Source organism: Nerophis ophidion, linkage group LG21 (assembly GCF_033978795.1).
Source record: "Nerophis ophidion isolate RoL-2023_Sa linkage group LG21, RoL_Noph_v1.0, whole genome shotgun sequence".
In the NCBI taxonomy this organism is placed as follows: Eukaryota; Metazoa; Chordata; class Actinopteri; order Syngnathiformes; family Syngnathidae; genus Nerophis; species Nerophis ophidion.
In genome coordinates this window covers 29369573-29389953 of record NC_084631.1, presented here as the reverse complement: position 1 = coordinate 29389953, position 20381 = coordinate 29369573, and the positions used below count along the sequence as shown (strand labels likewise).

Sequence of the window (20381 nt, the reverse complement as noted above, 5' to 3'; positions counted from 1 at the left end):
ACCCCCAATTCCAACCCTTAATGCTAAGAGTCAAGCAGAGAGGCAATGGGTCCCATTTTTATAGACTTTGGTATGACTCGGCCAAGGTTTGAACTCACAACCAATGATCCCAGAGCGGACACTCTAACCACTAATGTAGATTAAAATCCTCGTTGGTCCTCTTTAAAAACACAAAGTACTAACTTTGTTTCATGACAAGCAGTCTTGCGGACAGAAAGGATAGATAATGCCTCATTCATGTGTTGACATTGTCAGAGGAATTTGTTGTCTAACGCCAAGATGCAGAGATGGAGGCAGGCATGGGGTGAGCAAACATGATTTAATAAAGATACTAAGACAAAATCAAACAAAGGGTTCAAACCAAAAGTGCGCACGTGGGCGGATAATAAACAAAAGGCCTTTAGCATAGAAGCTAACAAGAAACAAAAATGAACTTTAGCATGGAAGCTAGAGGATAACAAACAGAAAAACGGGAAATAGCTAATGGCTAACAAAAACAGCTTACCGCTACGACGACCAGGACAAGATGTAGCACGACAGGTAATAGCTGAAATGATGCCAAACACGACAGGTAGCAAAGACACAAGAGTGACATGAGGCAACGACAATACAAATGACAATACAATGATCCAGCAACTGACACAAGACAAAGCAGGTACAAATAGGAGCAGGCTGATTGGCAACAGGTGTGGTAAGGTGCCAATCAGTCGCAGCTGAGGAGGAACACAGCACTCAAGGAACAAGACAGGAAGCTGACAAAATAAGAGCACTAGACAGGAACTAAGAACAGGAAATACTAAACACACAGAGGAGAAACTAAAACACAAACAAACTGTCAGTGGCAACTCTGACAGACATGACCCTAATATACCTTTTTTAATTGTCTTGTCCTTTTTACATATGTATTATTTAGAAAATATAAACATAAAATACATAATTGGCATTATTTAAGTGTGTGTGTATCATTACATGGCTATAACATTACCTACATTGGGATATACATTAATGTCCATATTGCATAGCATTACAACCACAGGAAGTCGCAGATTGTTTTTAAATGACAATGTAAAACCCCTGTAGTTCAGGTGAACTAGATTGATATTGATATGTACCGGTAAACAAAATGTAAAAGTATATATTGGAAAGCAGACCTGAAAATTTGCATTTAGAAATAAGGGACATTTTCCACAGAATAAGGCAAAATAAGGGAAGTGCTGGTGCTAGTGCCAAGACCCGCATGCCTGCCTGGCCTGCATGTTGATGGGCTGCACATTTCCACTGCCATCTTGCTGAGCTGCTCTGGTTAACTCAGCAACTAAAGATCCACGTTACACTCAAACGGCTCGTGTATAATAAGTACAATATTTACAGTACAAACACTTTGTATGACGCGACAAAAGGCAAGACACATTCAACTTAATGTTGAATGTGCCAATCGATAGGTCACCGATCAGTATTGGCTGGTTTTCGTGAAAAAGGAGGAGATTTCCCTGTTAAAGCATTTTATCGCCGATCCTAACCGCCGATCACCTCTAGCTGACACTGTACTTATTTTAATCTGCTCTATGGACAAGCAGCTAGCAGCTAGTTCTGTGTCTCTATACACATTCTCTAATCAAATAATAATCACCCCCATCACGGAAAATAAACAGTTATTTGTATCTTAAGTAGCAGTATCACCGGAGGGCAAGGCTGAACATGTTACACACCCAGAAATGGAATACGGAACTTGTTTCAATATTGTATTGATAATAGGGCTGCAACTAACAATTATTTTGAAATTCAACTCGTCATTAATTATCTTAACGCTTGTCGCTGCTTTACACCTGAAGTTCCTGATGAATAAAAAAAAGTACTTGAATTGATATAGACAAAATTTAGCTCGTGGACGTGAGCTAAAATATTCGTTTAATCTTTTTTTTCCCCCACACAACTTTGTCTCACACTTGTTAGCTTGCAAACAAGGTAACAAGCCAACTATGTTCCAGATTTCGCAGATGTCCGACGTCATGCCTTCGGTTTAAAAGCTCCCGTAACACAGAAACAAGGTCCGCTTTTCAAAATGAGCAAGATATTCATGTCTTCAACCAGCTTACTTTTAAAATTTGTTGTTGAAAACAAATTTTATTGTGTCAATAGCACTCACCATAAATAAATAGAATATTTACAGGAGTGTAAAAAATGTTTTTTCCCCGAATGAATTCCAATTCTTTAACGATTCTATAAAAACTTTCAATTCTTTTTTTTTTTTTCCTTTTCAACCACTTTAGACAAGTCATATTGTTGATGTAGATCAGGCTGGGGCAATAATTTTGACTCGACTCGGGGGCAAAATTTAGAGAAAGAAATGTGTCTGGGGGGTCTCTATATCAATTTTTAGGAACACTAATACAAGACCTCACAATAATGTCTGATTGAATGCTAAAAACGTTTTGAGAGACAGCCTTGACAAAACCGGAATGGAATCATTTTTTTTTACCCAGAATCTACATTAAAATAAAAAATGTGGGATTTAAAATATTAACTACGAACTATAAAACACTGAATATTGACAACATACGTCACATCCTCTCTCGATCAACATATTTTACAATCAAGCAAAACGCAACAAACAGCGAAATAAGGGGTAAAGGGGTAAAAAAAACAAAAAAACACCTTCAATCTGATACATCACAAAGCTTTAAAACTTTGTTGTAAAAATCTCCCTCTGTGTCTGTCTGACACCCGCATATCAGGCTGACCGCTCTGGAAACATTCAGAGGAAACGCTCCCTACCCCCACTGCTTGGTGCCTCGTCTGAACTGCTGTAACATCGATTACTAACTAACCATTGAAATACTTTGTATGGTTCAAAACTTACGGTAATTTGAAAACATTGCTGCACATCATTAATGACAGTTACAGTATCAATGTTATATATGTGATAATGTATAATGCATAAGTTCCTTCTTGACTGCACTTAAATGTAGAATATATGTAAAATATCGACCCATCCATTTCCTACCGCTTATTCCCTTTGGGGTCGAGTGGGGCGCTGGTGCCTGTCTCAGCTACAATCGGGCGGAAGGCGGGGTACACCCTGGACAAGTCGCCACCTCATCGCAGGGCCAACACAGATAGACAGACAACATTCACACTCACATTAACACACTAGGGCCAATTTAGTGTTGCCAATCAACCTATCCCCAGGTGCATGTCTTTGGAAGTGGGAGGAAGCCGGAGTACTCGAAGGGAAACCACGCATTCACGGGGAGGACATGCAAACTCCACACAGAAAGATCCGAAGCCCAGGATTGAACCCTAACTACTCAGGACCTTCGTATTGTGAGGCAGACGCACTAACCCATGGGTGTCAAACTCCGGTCCTCTTCAACCATTCTCCCGATGTCCAACAATATTGGGGGCAAGCGTCAAATGCACTGTCTTTAGCGTCCTCTACAACCTGTCGTCACGTCCGCTTTTCCTCCATACAAACAGCGTGCCAGCCAAACCACATAATATACACGGGTTGTGCACACACATAAGTGAATGCAGTGCATACTTGGTAAACAGCCATACAGGTCACACTGAGGGTGGCCGTATGAACAACTTTAACACTGTTACAAATATGCGCCACACTGTGAACCCACACCAAACAAGAACAACAAACACATTTCGGGAGAACAACCGCACAGTAACACAACATAAACACAACAGAACAAGTACCCAGGATCCCTTGCAGCACTAACTCTTCTGGGACGCTACAATATACACCCCCCCAACAACCGCACCCACCTCATGGTTTAATTTATTAGCCTGTGGAAAAAGTTAATATTGATATTTAAGTCAGAAGGCTGCAAATAGAAAAGAGGCATTAAATGTTTGATTTAATATACCATTGATTTTTTTTCTGTTTGTTTTTTAAAAGTTGATTTTGCACTGTTAAGTTATATATGCGTTGCTTGTTCCATATTCAGTGTTAAATCAAATCATTGTAGCAAACTGAGCAATAATTAACATTTTATTCATGCACTTTCTCTTGCTACTTCAAGGCTTGAATGTTTGATTCATTTATTATTGTTATTTTATTTTCAAATGTATTATTAACCTGTGGAAAAAGTTTATTTTGATATTTACCTCAGAAGGCTGCAAATAGAAAAGAGGCATTCCATTTTTATTTAAATTTCATTTGACATGCCATTGATATGTTGAATTATTATTATTTCAAGCTCGATTTTGCATGGCACTATAAAGTTACATAAGCCTTGCTTGTTCAATATTCAATGCAAAACTTGTTTGGGTTCCTATTAAAAGGTTAATTTGTTCAACTTTGGCCCGTGGCTTTGTTCAGTTTTAAATTTTGGCCCACTGTATTTGAGTTTGACATCCCTGCACTAACCCCTCTTCCACCGTGAAGCCATATGTAAAATATATTTATATTATTAATACATTATATATATAATAAATGATATATATTATATTACTTATTATTATTATTATTGTTTATTGTGAGCGATCTGTGGTGCTGAATTTCCCCCAGGAATCAATGAAATACTTTCTATTCTAGATCTAAAAAAATTATTTGGGAACGTCCGGTGGGCCAGATTGAAAAGTTTAATGGGGGCCTGATGTAGATTATCTATATCTGTTGTACAGATTTACTTTACAAAACAGAAGCGATGGATACTTCTCTTGTTGCCTTATTTGTATTAGCCTTAATTAAATGTTTGGGTAGAATTTTTGTTCAACAAAACCAGTTTCCTTTTAAGCAATATACAAATTTATCAGAGCTGTTTGGTTGTTTTAACTTGGCTAAAAATCTGTTTATTTTGAAACGAGAATTGGTTTGAATCAAGAATCTATTCTGAATCAAATCGTTACCCCCCAGGAATCGAATCAAATCAAATCGTGTGGTGCCCAAAAATTCACAGCCCTAAGAGTTAATACATATGGTTGGTAATGGTATCAGTATTGACATGAGCGGCATGGGCAGCATGAAACCCTGATTCAAACACCCTGAGCAAAGACTACTTCCTGACAAGGCAACAAACTGTTGTCTCTACACTACTGCCATCTAATGTCTTGGAATGGCAGCTGCATGCAAAATCTACTATATAATACTTGCAAATGAGACTCATGAAAAGAAAACAAGATGTAACAACTGGAAAGCAGTTACAATGAGTAGGTTGATGTTAAATGTTTTAAATGATTTCATAAATAAAAAACATCCATCCATCTTCTTCCGCTTATCCGAGGTCGGGTCACGGGGTAGCAGCCTAAGCAGGGAAGCCCAGACTTCCCTCTCCCCAGTCACTTCGTCTAGCTCTTCCCAGGGGATCCCGAGGCGTTCCCAGGCCAGCCGGGAGACATAGTCTTCCCAACGTGTCCTGGGTCTTCCCCGTGGCCTCCTACCGGTTGGACGTGCCCTAAACACCTCCCTCGGGAGGCGTTCGGGTGGCATCCTGACCAGATGCCCGAACCACCTCATCTGGCTCCTCTCGATGTGGAGGAAGAGCGGCTTTACTTTGAGTTCCTCCCGGATGACAGAGCTTCTCACCCTATCTCTAAGGGAGAGCCCCGCCACACGGCGGAGGAAACTCATTTCGGCCGCTTGTACCCGTGCTCTTATCCTTTCGGTCACGACCCAAACCTCATGACCATAGGTGAGGATGAGAACGTAGATCGACCGGTAAATTGAGAGCTTTGCCTTCCGGCTCAGCTCCTTCTTCACCACAACGGATCGGTACAACGTCCGCATTACTGAAGACGCTGCACCGATCTGCCTGTCGATCTCACGATCCACTCTTCCCCCACTCGTGAACAAGACTCCTAGGTACTTGAACTCCTCCACTTTGGGCAGGGTCTCCTCCACTCCACCCTTTTTCCGGGAGAGAACCATCGACACGGATTTGGAGGTGCTGATTCTCATTCCGGCCGCTTTTTAAACAATTAACATTTATTAACACTTAATTGGTACCATATTGATTCAATAGTGAAATGTACCCTAACTAACCATGTATCATCTGACCAAGGTTTATCAATATATCAGTAATCGTTACATCCCTGGTGTGTTTTTAGGGAAGTTCCACACGCTGTAGTGGATTTGTCATGAGAGAATACTCCCCATCATCCCCCAGCTTCAGTGTGGTTTTAACACAATCCTGCTTAGAGACACGAGCGAGTGAAAGCGTGACGTTCTTGTCGGGGGGATAATGACTCGCCTCTCCTCGTGTTTATACCCTGGTAAGAGACGGGCGAGGGAACATCAGCTTCTGGCTGTGATGTAACAGACATTCCTCTCCTTTGCCACACATGCCCCGACCTGCCTGCGTTTGTTTACACTCTGTCGTGAGCGCCACCTAGCCACGCCCCGGGAGTGTCTGGCCAACACTGTGAGCTGAATGTCGGGACAAGTATCAAAAGTATTTGTCCCGATTGTAATGCGGTAAAAGCCGGGAAGCCTTTTTGTGTTTTGCGCGGATGTCAAATTGTGTAGTGTTCCATTGAAAGCTGCATGCAAAGAAGGTAGTGGTTTAAACGAGCGTGTGCTATTTTGTGGTACCTCAAGGACTCTCCCATAGAGAGTGCCTTGCCCAGAGGGTGAGTCATCTGCAGGAAAGAATGTGCCTCATTATATCGGTACCAACTGAGTCTGCCATGGAGATCAGTGTGACAAACACAGACATCATAGAAACAACACTTGAGCATCTTAAATTAGCCTAAAAATTCTATATTACAGCAAGGCCGACTGGCTTCATCAGTCGGCACTAAAAGCAGCAGATTACATAACACCATTTTTTTTAAGCTATTTTACACAACTCAGCAACAATCTTGAAAAGCTGTCCCCTGCACATAATTTACTGTATGTAAGCTGTTAACAATATTTCCTGACCTAAAACTCTTCCACTGCCTTGCTTCCTTTGGCCAAGTGATTACCCTAGTTTTATCATTATATTACACTAAAGCTACTGGACTTGAGTAATGAGAGTCAATTATTAATGACACAGCGTGTAAAGGATCTGTGGAAAGGTGCAAAAAGGTCAGTGGTAGAGTCACAAGACCCAGGAGGGAAGAAAGAAGTCAAGGTGAAGACAATAAAAACGCGACTGAGGCTGTAAGAGTGTTGTTTGGATGACAAACAGCTTTTTTTTGCCTTGAGCAAAAGTAGTTACATGCATACACACAGCAGCTAAGTAGATTGTGACTGAAGAATCGCAAGTTATATACTTAACAGGTCTCAAGAAAATGTCTTTGCACATAGCAACAATGAATCTGAAAAGTACAAAGGAGCTTTAGGGCCACAAAAGTAGGATAAATAGGTAATAATCTGACAATAACAGTCTTACAAGAGTAAAAGTCTTAAAGTGGGAACTACACAAACTGAAATATGTTGGTGTGTTTGTTTGAACAGTTCCCAAAAGTTGTTTTATTCAAATATTTAACATTGGACTGTGTTTCAGATACATTCACGTAGTCCCCCGGCTGACAAGTGTCTAGCAGCTAATTGTGTGGAGCCACTACACTAAGTCAATAATAATCACCTTCCTTTTGGCAAATAAACTGCATTTCTTAGTATCTTAAGTGTCATTGTCAAGTACAATATCACTGGAGGAGGAGGCTAAGGACCAGGAATGCTAATAGCTAAGCTAACCACTACGCTAGTTTTAAACAACACCAAGAAATAGTAAACTTAATAACGTTTAAGATGCGTTGTTGGAACCACGTTGTGGCAGAAACTAAGAAAATATTAACAAGCGTATCAATAAAAGTTAGAAATTGGTGGTGTATCAGCATTGTCACAGTGAGTACACGACATGTAAGAAGAGACCGGATTGATCCATAAATTGGTGGTGTTGATACCAAGAGTAGTATCGGTATATGGTCGATACTAAAGTGTACAATATTTTGGTTTTCTTACAAACAATTTATGCATTGTTTTTTGTTCATGTTTACAAATTCATGTTTTAATTCCCTGGACACAGAACGAATTTGAGGGCAAACACCAAAGTATTCAAATGAGTCGTAAATAGTAAGTCTTTGCTTTTGTTTCATGATTGTGTACTACTGACTCTTTTTGATCAAACAACTGATATTGTATTGATATTGTTAAACTGTCAATAGCACTCACCATGAATGCATTTGAAAAATGACAGTTAATACATGTGATGTGCACACACAAACACAAGAGTTATGCATCATGGCCAATTATGCAAATTGGACAATTACATCAATGACACCCCTCCATCCCTGGTCCTGTCCTTTATAAATAAGATATAATATGCATTTGTTCAACAAAGCACATGTACCCCATGCTTTAAGTCTGCAGTCTCTTATAAACTAGCACTAAAAACTACTTCAGGAAGTCTTTCTGTTATGTTTGAGCTTGACGCCGCTTCAGAGAACCTACGCTAAATGTGTCTTTCACACGTAAAAGCTCCATAGTGGTGTTCACCTGTGTCCAAGGCCTTATGGAGGAATTGTCAGACTGGAGTTTCCAGCTACGGCAAGAAAGATGTTGATTCATGCAACGGGCATGACTGCCGTTAACCAGCCAGGCCACATTGCTGTAAAGTCCACAGTGCATTACTGCCAATACGGACTGCAATGGACCATCTGTAACTTGCCCTGCAATAAATCTCCAGAATCTACCAGCAAAGCTCCTTTGCGGAATTATCCGGTGAAAACGGTGCATCATCCCCTGTTATCGGTCTGAGAGTAAGTTGCCTTAAATAGACTGACATCTGACATTGCTATCGAGCACCCAAATTCACTAATATAGCAGCTGGTGTGTGGGAACATACGGAGCATAGCACTTAGCACCTCCTATCTGACCTCTGACATTGTGTCCACCAGGGGTAACGCTGAGCCGGCATGTTTTTAACATGTTCAGTCTGAACATATTGCAGGCAACAGCTGTATGCAATCACCTGCAGGCATTAGGTGGTCCCACCTATGTTTAAGATAACTTTCTACGCCATTCCAGAAATGCTCGACGTTACTCATCGGCAGCACGTTGCTATGGGTAAAAAAAAAAAACACAAGGAAGACCAATTGTTAGCTGTTCATGTTCATGTTTTTACAAATGCTATTTGCACAACTGGTTTCACAAACAGTCCCTGCACCCTGTAGTAGGACACACCAAACTGTAACAATATAAAAGCGTATGGAATGTCAAGCAAAGCGGCCTTTTGGCCCATTAGTCAAGGTGTATCACAAGCTTTAAAGTCGGGTATTGTGTGGTTTCATGAGATTGTCTCAGTCAGTCTGAATGGTGACGCACAGAAATAATGACCAATCTTGAGTAATGAGGAATAAACACTTTCCCATACCTTATGATAGCCTTATTTACCTACTCTCTGGTGTAGTCTATAAAATAGGCAGGGTTTCCCACACATTCATTTATTTGTGGCGGCCCGCCACGAAAGAATTACGGCCGCCACAAATTTAAAAAAAAAATAAAATAAATTAAAATTTACAAAAAAAACAACAACTTTTTTTTTCTTTTTTCTTTCTTTGGCTTTTGACTCGTTCGACCGCTCATAAAAGCAATGGGACTCTGTCTGTGAATGGAGCTTGTAGTTACATATTATATAAATATGTACATAAAGTGTTGTAATTATATTCCAACTCCGCGTTCTTCTTGGTCATCGCCGCCGCTGCTGCTGAAAACATGTTATTCTCTTCCATATCAGTAGGTAGCAGCCGGTAGCTAATTGCTTTATAGATGTCGGGAACAGGTCGTGTGAGACGACAACGGTTTGTCGTGATCACAATATGCAGGCAACAGCGGGAGGCAATGTGCAGGTAAAAAGGCATCTAATACTTAAACGAAAAATAAAAGGTGAGTGCCCCTAAGAAAAAGCATTGAAGCTTAGGGATGGCTATGCAGAATGAAACTAAAACTGAACTGGCTACAAAGTAAACAAAAACAGAATGCTGGACTACAGCAAAAACTTACGGCGTCCACAAAGTACATGCGTACATGACATGACCATCGATGTCCACACAAAAAGATGATAGCAACTACTTAAATGTTCTTGATTGCTAAAACAAAGTAGGCGCAGAGAATAGCGCTCAAAGGAAGAATTGAAACTGCAGGTTTCAGGAAAATACCAACAGGAAAATACCAACAAAACAGGAAAAGCCACCAAATTAGCAGCGTAAGACAAAAACTAAAACACTACGCACGAGAAAACACCAAAAAACTCAAAATAAGTCACATTGTGATGTGACAGGTCGTGACAGTAGACCTACTTTGAGATAATAGCTATAGTGGTGCATGCTTGGTTATGGTTTAAATTCCATCCATCCATCAATTTCCTACCGCTTTTGGCCCTGTGATGTAATTGCGACAACGACTTTTTATTGTCTACTGAGTTTCATTTTTTTAATGACTTATGCTGGTGGTGTGCCTCTTGATTTTTTCAAAGAAGAAAATACGCCTTGGCTCAAAAAAGGTTGAAAAACACTCTCTTAACTCTCTGAACCACAGCATACACCGGGGCCTTCAGTGAGGACCCCATGCAACATCACAAATAGAGTAATAAAATATACTCTGGCTTCCTCCCACCTGGGGATAGGTTGATTGGCAACACTAAATTAATTGGCCCTAGTGCAGTGGTTCTTAACCTTGTTGGAGGTTCCGAACCCCACCAGTTTCATACGCGCATTCACCGAACCCTTCTTTTGTGGTAATTTTTTTAATTTTTGTTTTCAAATTCAAGACAAAGTTATGGGTTTTTTTCCAGGTGTACAAAATGAACCGTGCATGAACTCACAACAAATTACACACCTGCATATCAGTGTGACTTCGGCTGTTGCCGTATCCACAATACGCCAATATGGAGATTTTTTTATTTACACGATGAGTCCATACTTGCCAACCCTCCCGATTTTTCCGGGAGAATCCCGAATTCCAGCGCCCCTCCCGAAAATTTCCCGGGGCAGCCATTCTCCTTTAGCGCCTTCTACAACCTATCGTCACGTCCGATTTTCCTCCATAGAAAACGGCGTGTCGGCGCATTCACATCATTTATGTGGCTTTTATACACACAAGTGAATGCAAGGCATACTTGGTCAACAACCATACAGGTCACACTGAGGGTGGCCATATAAACAACTTTAACACTGTTACAAATTCGCAGCACACTGTGAACCCAGACCAAACAAGAATGACAAACACATTTTGGGAGTACATCCTCACCGTAACACAACAGAACAAATACCCAGAATCCCGTGCAGCACTAACTCTTCCTGAATCTACAATATACACCCCCGCTACCACCAAACCCCGCCCACCTCAGCCACGACCCCCCCCTCCCCCCCTTCCCCATCTCCCGTATTCGGAGGTCTCAAGGCTGGCAAGTATGGATGAGTCGGGTGTGTCTTGACTGGCTCCGCCGAATCCCTGAGGCCGACTCACCGAACCCCTGGGGTTTGATCGAACCCAGGTTAAGAACCGCTGCCCTAGTGTGTGAATGTGAGTGTGAATGTTGTCTGTCTATCTGTGTTGGCCGTGTGATGAGGCGGCGACCTGTCCAACCAGGGTATACCCTGCCATCCACCCGAATGCAGCTGAGATAGGCTCCAGCATCACCGGTAGAAAAATTGGATGGATGGAAAATATCATATACTAGTTGAAGAACAAAGCAAAAACAACAATAATATTTATAAGTATTATTGTTGTTACATGCAATTATTAATAAAATAAAACAACAAACGAAAAACTGTTTTTGTACTCCTAAACCAGTGTTTTTCAACCACTGTGCCGCGGCACTAGTGTGCCGTGAGATGCAGTCTGGTGTGCCGTGGGAGATTATCTAAATTCAACTATTTGGGTTAAATATGTTTTTTGCAAACCAGTAATTATTTTCTTCAAATGATGTGTTGTTGTTGAGTGTCTGGACTGTCTGGAGATCGGCAGACTTACCACATTACACTCTTCCATATCAGTAGGTTGCAGCTGGTAGCTTTGTAGATGTCGGAAACAGCGGGAGCCAGTGTACAGGTAAAAAAGGTATCTAATGCTTAAACCAAAAATAAACAAAAGGTGAATGCTCCTAAAAAAAGGCATTGAAACTTTGGGAAAGCTATACAGAACGAAACTAAAACTAAAACTGAACAAAGTAAACAAAAACAGAATGCTGGACGACAGCAAAGACTTACTGCGGAGCAAAGACGGCGTCCACAAAGTACATTCGAACATGACATGACAATCAACAATGTCTACACAAAGAAGGATAAAAAATAACTGAAATATTCTTGATTGCTAATACAAAGTAAATGCGGGAAATATCGCTCAAAGGAAGACAAGAAACTGCTATAGAAAAATACCAAAAAAATAGGAGCGCAAGACAAGAACTAAAACACTACACACAGGAAAACAGCAATAAACTCTAAATAAGTCAGGGTGTGATGTGACTTTCAGACGAGAGCTATATTGATGCATGCTTGGTTTATGGTTTAAAGCAGGGGTCGGGAACCTTTTTGGCTGAGAGAGCCATGAAAGCCCAATATTTTAAAATGTATTTCCATGAGAGCCATTTTTTAACACTGAATACAACTAAATGCGAGCATTTTTAAGTAAGACCAACATTTTTCGAGTATATTAAGCCTCTTATGTAGGTATGGTATAGCTCGGTTGGTAGAGTGGCCATGCCAGCAACTTGAGGGTTCCAGGTTCGATCCCCGCTTTCGCCAACCAAGTCACTACCGTTGTGTCCTTAGGCAAGACGCTTTACCTCCCAGTGCCACCCGCACTGGTTTAAATATAACTTAGATATTGGGTTTCTCTATATAAAGGGCCTGTGATGAGGTGGCGACTTGTCCAGGGTGTAAACGTCCGATTGTAGCTGAGAAAGACTCCGGCATCCCCCGTGACCCCGAAGGGAATAAACGGTAGAAAATGGACGACTGGATGGATATGTAAATAGCTTGGAGTCACTCGAGAAAAGCGCTATACAAATATAATTCACTTCACTAATACATTTTAATAACATTGTTATTCTGAAGCTTACCAATAATAAATAAAGTACTTCTTACCATCAATGTGACTTCTTGAACAGGTGTGGTAGAAACGGATGGATGGATTGAAATGCATGAGAAAGTTTTATATTTTTTTAACGTTATTTTTAACACTGTGATTGCCAGTGGAATTATTCATTACTTATCCTGTTAAGCAATATCAGCTAAGATTTAATTGAGAGCCAGATGCAGTCATCAAAAGAGCCACGTCTGGCTCCAGAGTCATAGGTTCCCTACCCCTGGTTTAAAGTCATATCCAAAAATTGTCACAACGACTTTTTACTGTCAATTGAATTTCATTTTTTAATGATTTCTGCTGGTGGTGTGCCTCCGGATTTTTCCAATGCAAAAAATGGGAATTGGCTCAAAAAAGGTTGAAAAACACTGTCCTAAACAATAACATTCTGGAAAGGCACCAGCGCTGACTACCTAAATAGCTCATAAACGACGGTGAATGGAGTCAAACGCCACAGGTGTCCAGTGTTAACTGTCGACTCCAGGAACCGGCTGCCAACACAGCCATTACCAAGCAATGGAAAAGAGGTAAATAAACCCAACACGGTCGTCGACACGTTACTCAAAACAAAAGGTAACAATTTAATTCAACATTCGAACGACGGTGCTTTTTCGGGGCTACTAAGTCACCAAATGTCACGACCAAGTCCATTAGCCATTCTATCGAAAGCGGCATTCCACTGCCTCAACAAAGACATGGCGCGGCCACGCAATTCCAAGCGAGATGGCTGTTTATCTTGACATTTTTTTTACCTGAGTTGGCAGTCAAACGTGTTTGATTCCGCGGCGAAAACGATCCAATCTCATCCTTGACAGAAGTACCTGTACGGGAAGTCTTCTTCCTTGCCTGTAAACCGTGCAGAGGGGAGGGGTGTGCTTGGAAGTCAGGTGGAGTGACGCGTCCCTTAGCCAATCACAGACGGGTGTTAAGAAAAAGGGGGCGTGGGGACGAGGTTGGCCTCCCACATTTGAAAAGGAAGCATCTTTTTTTTTTGAGCGACGTGGCCACGAGGGCAATTGGCTGACAGTAATGAAGGTGAAAGTTTAACGTAAACAATGAAGAGTCAGGCTTTTTAAAGTCTGGTTGGGTGATGCTGATTCCAAGTTAACACAGGGCCGTACCTTTTAATTTGTTGATCACGATTAAAGTCACACAATGACATTTTTAGGAAAATGAATATATAAATAAATGGGTTGTACTTGTATAGCGCTTTTCTACCTTCAAGGTACTCAAAGTGCTTTGACACTACTTCCACATTTACCCATTCACACACACATTCACACACTGATGGAGGGAGCTGCCATGCAAGGCGCCAACCAGCACCCATCAGGAGCAAGGGCGAAGTGTCTTGCTCAAGACACAATGGACGTGACGAAGTTGGTACTAGGTGGGATTTGAACCAGGGACCCTCGGGTTGCGCACGGCCACTCTCCCACTGCGCCACGCCGTCCCCATATGCAAATGTCCAACCACATATTTAAAGGCCTACTGAAACCCACTACTACCCGCCACGCAGTCTGATAGTTTATATATCAATGATGAAATTTTAACATTGCAACACATGCCAGTACGGCCGTTTAGTTTACTAAATTACAATTTTAAGTTTTCAACATGAAACGTCGCGGGAAATTTAAAATTGATGATGACGCTTATGTTGACGCGTGTTTGTGACATCATTGGTTGGAGCAGACATTTTATCCCAGCACCGCTCACGGCTAAAAGTCGTCCGATTTAATCGCATAATTACACAGTATTTTGGACATCTGTGTTGCTGAATCTTTTGCAATTTGTTCAATTAATAATGGAGACTAAAAAGAAGAATGCTGTTGGTGGAAAGCGGTGGATTGCAGCTGCCTTTGGCCACCAAAACACAGCCGATGTTTTTTTTGTTTGTTGTGAAGCTTTAATATGGAACAGAGTGGTCAAGCGAATATGTTTCTCTACCACATGTCGACCGGCAGGTTTCGGTGATAAAATTGTGGTAATAAGTCTGCTCTTACCGGAGACATGAGCGGAGCTTGTGTCGTTCTTCCTGCAGCAGCTGTCAAATAGGCAGCTGCGACTTTCTTGGCTCCTCCATGGCTTCCATCAGAGACACAGGCGGTCACCAAACCACTCCGAATTTTGGTATGACTTTATAATCTCACTAAAACACTTGTAACACAATTATCAGATAAGGGATTTTCCAGAATTATCCTAGTAAATGTGTCTAATAAAATCTGAATCGCTCCCACTGCCGTCGCCTTTTTTATTTTTTTGTATTGCTTCACTCTAACTTTTTCTCATCCACAAATCTTTCATCCTCGCTCAAATTATTGGGGAAATCGTCGCTTTCTCGGTCCGGATCGCTCTTGCTGCTGGTGGCTATGATTATAAACAATGTGAGGATGTAAGGAGCCCTACAACCCGTGACGTCAAGCGCACATCGCCTGCTACTTCCGGTACAGGCAAGGCTTTTTTATTAGCGACCAAAAATTGCGAACATTATCATCGATGTTCTCTACTAAATCCTTTCAGCAAAAATATGGCAATATCGCGAAATGATCAAGTATGACACATAGAATGGACCTGCCATCCCCGTTTAAATAAGAAAATCTCATTTCAGTAGCCCTTTATAGACAATATAACAAGAAAAAGTGATTATTCTATTACTTTTTTTTACATACATTTGTTTAAGTAAAACAACATAGTTATAGGGCAAAACAAGTAAACAAAAGCATAAACTGGTTCTCATTCAAATAATTTAATTAATCCCCCAATTAAACCCTAAAGCCCTCCTGTGTCCATGTTTGTCAACATTATAATAATATATAAATATAACATAACATTGTCATAAATATTGGCTTTGTACCCGTGCTAAATCTGAACGTTTGCTACCTTGCAGTGTCTTTGTGTGTGTGTATATATATATATATATATATATATATATTTATATATATATATATATATATATATATTATATATCAGTGACTTGCCGTGAACTAAACACCAGGTGAGGCATACATACTTTTTTTTTCTTTTTTCTTATTTTTTTTTTTAACTTAAATTCACATGTGCAGCTCTAGTCATTGTTGATTTAAGCTGCACATTAGAGTTACAGAAAAAAAGGGAGTTATTCGCTTTCATAAATACGTTATCATAATGATATTATGATATGATAAATGGGTCCAAAAACTAATTGATAAGGTTGTTATTAAATACTTTTTGGTCCCATTTGCTTTTAACAAAATAAATCAAGTATTGTGAGTGTATCTTACCTTTCTCTGTTTGTATCTGAAGCAACAATAGCTATCCTCCATGAAAATGTACTTTGTATGATTGCATTAATTTTGTCATAAAGTCCAGTTTAGAAAAGTATTTCATCTTGGATACAGTATAAAGTCCTCCATATTGGCAAAAACATTCATTTATTCAATTTCATACCAAGAAATTAAACAATATTTTTGCATCTGACAAAAACACCCACAAACACTGGGTTAGTCTAATAAAAATGCCATGTTTGTTATAAATACAGTTAAAAAAAAAGAAAAGAAAAAAATGCTGGCTTCCGCTGGAGAGACCTGTGTCTGCTAGCTTGAGCGCTCCCACTTCTCCCAGTGTGGCGAGTCAGAGTACTGCTGAGGCATTGAACTGCAAGTTGACAATATATCCCCCCCTACCTTGAGGCAGAGGTACCTGCCTTTTCCACGTGGTAACAAGCATGCGTCCCCTTGCACGCACGCCCAATACGCACTGTGTGTAACCATGGAGGCACCGCCTGTGTCTGCCTCGCTTCTCGTCTGCTGCATTGTTTTGATCAGGAAACATGGAATTTCCGCGATTTTGACCATGAAAATTATCAAAATATTCAAGAACCACACCAAAATCACATAGAAAGCATAAATCCAAAAAGAAATATTAAAACTTATTTTATTTTATTACTTTGTTTTGGAACATCTCATGGTTAAGCCACCTGACAGCACGTCACTTATATATATATATATATATATATATATATATATATATATATATATATATATATATATATATATATATATACATACATACATATAAATAAACAGTGAACAGGAACGCTGATGGGTCGCCGCAAAGCGATCTGTAAAAAATGGGAAAAAGTTCAACGCTGGGGGAAGACGACTAAAAAAAGACAATCTAGACAGGGCTCCTAAGGGGGCCCAGCCTGGAGTTGGGGAAAAAAAATTTCCATAGCAAAGCACATATACATATTACAACATCCATTTCGAGACTTGCCAACAGAGGGGATTGAGTGGGGTCTACGGTGCCAGGCTGCAGCTCTTCAGGCGCTGCCCATCCATCCAACACCCCTAAGGGATTCGCGTTAAGGGCGTTGGATGGGGCTTGGGGTATGTGTGTGTGGCGTATGTTTTTGTGGATGCATGTGTGCATCACGCGTGTCTCTGTTCCGTGGCCTTGATGTCGTGCAGTCGCTAGTCCAAAGTCAACAACATGTTGTTGACTTTGTAGTGTCTTCGCCGCACTGTCTTTCGGGAGAGTCTCGAAGCCAGGGAAACAATACAAGTGAGAATGTTTTGTATGCGAGTGAAAATAAAATTTCCTTTTCACTCTAAATTGTCTCTGACTGTTCCTCAAAATTCATCCTGCGGGGCAGACAGTCTGATGCTATCCAAAATCACAAGTGTCCACAGTTCTTCCTGCATCCTCCAATTATTTGTGACAGCTTTGGGGTACTTTGAAGACTGCCAGCAACTTCCAATTTGTCGACAAACCAGAGCAACGTTTACTCCAATCAGCAGATGTCCTGTTGTCGTAATTCAGAATAGGTGGATATCTTCACGTCCTCGACTGAAAGGGTCGCCAGGCACGCGACACTACTTCTTCTCCCAAGAGTCCGTCATGTATCCAGCAACAACCGCGCCGTCACGACAAGCAGGTTCCCCAAAACCCAAGATCTTGTCAGTTTCAATGTCTCTCTACTAATGGTACACATGAAGACTTCACAGTGTACGATATGAATCTCAAGCATAAACTGTCTGTCCTCAGCCAGGACACTGAAGATGGGTTGTGGATGTCTTCCAGCATGACAATGACAAAAAACATGACCAAAGCAACACACCAGTCTGGACTTTAAACCCTGAGTGTGTTGAAACTTTATGTTGCCATGCGACCGCCTCAAAACGCATTCAGAGTGTACTTGTAAAAAAGAGTGGACTAAAATCCCTCCTTAAATGTGCACAATAGTTGAACTTGTACGAAGCCACGTTTTTACAATTTTACCCAATCAAATACAAATGTATGGATTTTTTTTATTGTTGTTGATCTTCTGTCTCTCTGTCACAATAACGCTGCCAAAAAATTGACTATATAAGTGAGACGAGTTGTTTTGTTTGCAGTGTTTTGGCCCGGTACACCTCTATTTTACTTGGAATGCCTGACCTCGCCTTTCCTGCCTCAGGTTTTGTTGACCCAACAAAACAAATTTCCCTCTTTGCATGGCCGACAGGCTGCTCCTTCCTGGCAATAGAGGGACTGGAGAATTACCACGGAGAGGAGGGAAAGGGACAGCCAATGTGGAGTGTTGGCAGAAACTTGCGGTGACAGCAAAGCTGACTGACTGGTCTCCAAATTTTACACTCTAAAGTGGAAACAAGATCTTTTATCATATCTTTGTCCCAACTTTTTTTTTAAAAAGCAACACACCTTAATGTGCCGTGAACCACACCTGTCACACATTCACAAACAATCAGGTGGAACTCATCAAACTTAGCATTTTTTCATACAGTGCAATTTGAAAAGAGAAAGATTAGAGAGTGGGCCATGAATAAAATAACATAGTGAAAGCTGATTCCAGAGTGGCTCTTTATATTCTCTGTATCACCTTTCTGTCTCTCACACACACACACACACACACACACACACACTTGACATGCAAATGCAAATCCAGAAATGTTTCCTGTTTAACGCGACTCTTCAGGTAAAACGCTCCTCCAGGCTAGCACATAGTAGCTTTTCAAAAAAGGGTTTGGAGAGCTGCACACTATTGTTTTCATGATCACGTGGCCTCCGTTGTTGTAATAATTATCTGAAGCAGCAGAGGACAGTGTTGCACAGAATCAAATGGTACACTCAGCCTTCCTGTGTTTGTGATTGGTGGGAGTCTGTGAGTCCCACTCCAGATTTCAATGTGGATTCTGTCACATCCTGCAGTCAAAGTTTCAATGGAATTTGGTTTGAGATTCTCACCTTGTCTTATTGTGTACAGTTTTTCCATCAAAGCGTTGTTCTCCCTTATTATCCTTTTCACCAGGGGTACTTCACTTTTTTGACCTCAGGACTCAAATATTAACACCAAATTAGAAATCTTATTCTGGATTTTAAGGGTATCTAATAATTATATGTAACCTACTTACTGTTTATAACTTTTTCAATTGTTATAAGAGCATGTTGATCACAAATATTTATCCATCCATCCATCTTCTTCCGCTTATCCGAGGTTGGTTGACTTCCCTCTCCTCAGCCACTTCGTCCAGCTCTTCCCGGGGGATCCCGAGGCATTCCCAGGCCAGCGAGACATAGTCTTCCCAACTTGTCCTGGGTCTTCCCCGTGGCCTCTTACCGGTTGGACGTGCCCTAAACACCTCCCAAGGGAGGCGTTCAGGTGGCATCCTAACCAGATGCCCGAACCACCTCATCTGACTCCTTGATGTGGAGGAGCAGTGGCTTTACTTTACTGTAGCTCCCCCCGGGTGACAGAGTTTCTCACCTTATCTCTAAGGGAGAGCCTCGCCACCCGGCGGAGGCAACTCATTTCGGCCGCTTGTACCCGTGATCGTGTCCTTTCGGTCATAAATCAAAGCTCATGACCATAGGTGAGGATGGGAACGTAGATCGACCGGTAAATTGAGAGCTTTGCCTTCCGGCTCAGGTCCTTCTTCACCACAACGGATTGATGCAGCCTGTCGATCTGGCGATCCACTCTTCCCCTGCTCGCGAACAAGACTCCTAGGTACTTGAACTCCTCCACTTGGGGTAGGGTCTCCTCTCCAACCGGGAGATGGCACTCCACCCTTTTCTGGGAGAGAACCATGGACTCTGACTTGGAGTCCATGGACTACCATGAATTCATTAACGTGGACCCCGACTTAAACAAGTTGAAAAACTTATTCGGGTGTTACCATTTAGTGGTCAATTGTACGGAATATGTACTGAACTGTGCAATCTACTAATAAAAGTATCAATCAATCAATCAAAGGTGCTGATTCCCATCCCGGTCGCTGTGAAGCGACAAATATTTATTTAGACTTTGGACTTGGGTCAGGCTGATTAGAAAAATATGTGCTAACCAAATATACTGCAAAAGAAGGGACTCATAAGTAACTGATGG

At 41.2% G+C, this 20381-nt stretch overlaps 1 protein-coding gene and 1 long non-coding RNA gene across 2 annotated transcripts in view; one reads left to right on the top strand and one right to left on the bottom strand.

Annotated features, from left to right (window-relative positions):
* The window catches only part of LOC133540010 (oxysterol-binding protein-related protein 3-like), a 108237-nt gene extending 94307 nt beyond the window's left edge, over positions 1-13930 (bottom strand). The window contains 1 exon segment of the mRNA XM_061882461.1: positions 13771-13930. The gene's annotated coding sequence lies outside the window, so the exon portion shown is untranslated.
* Positions 13416-18842, top strand: LOC133540011 (uncharacterized). Its single transcript, XR_009803523.1, has 2 exons — positions 13416-13545; positions 18391-18842. It is a non-coding gene; the product is annotated as an uncharacterized LOC133540011 (long non-coding RNA).
* The last annotated feature ends 1539 nt before the right edge of the window (positions 18843-20381 follow it).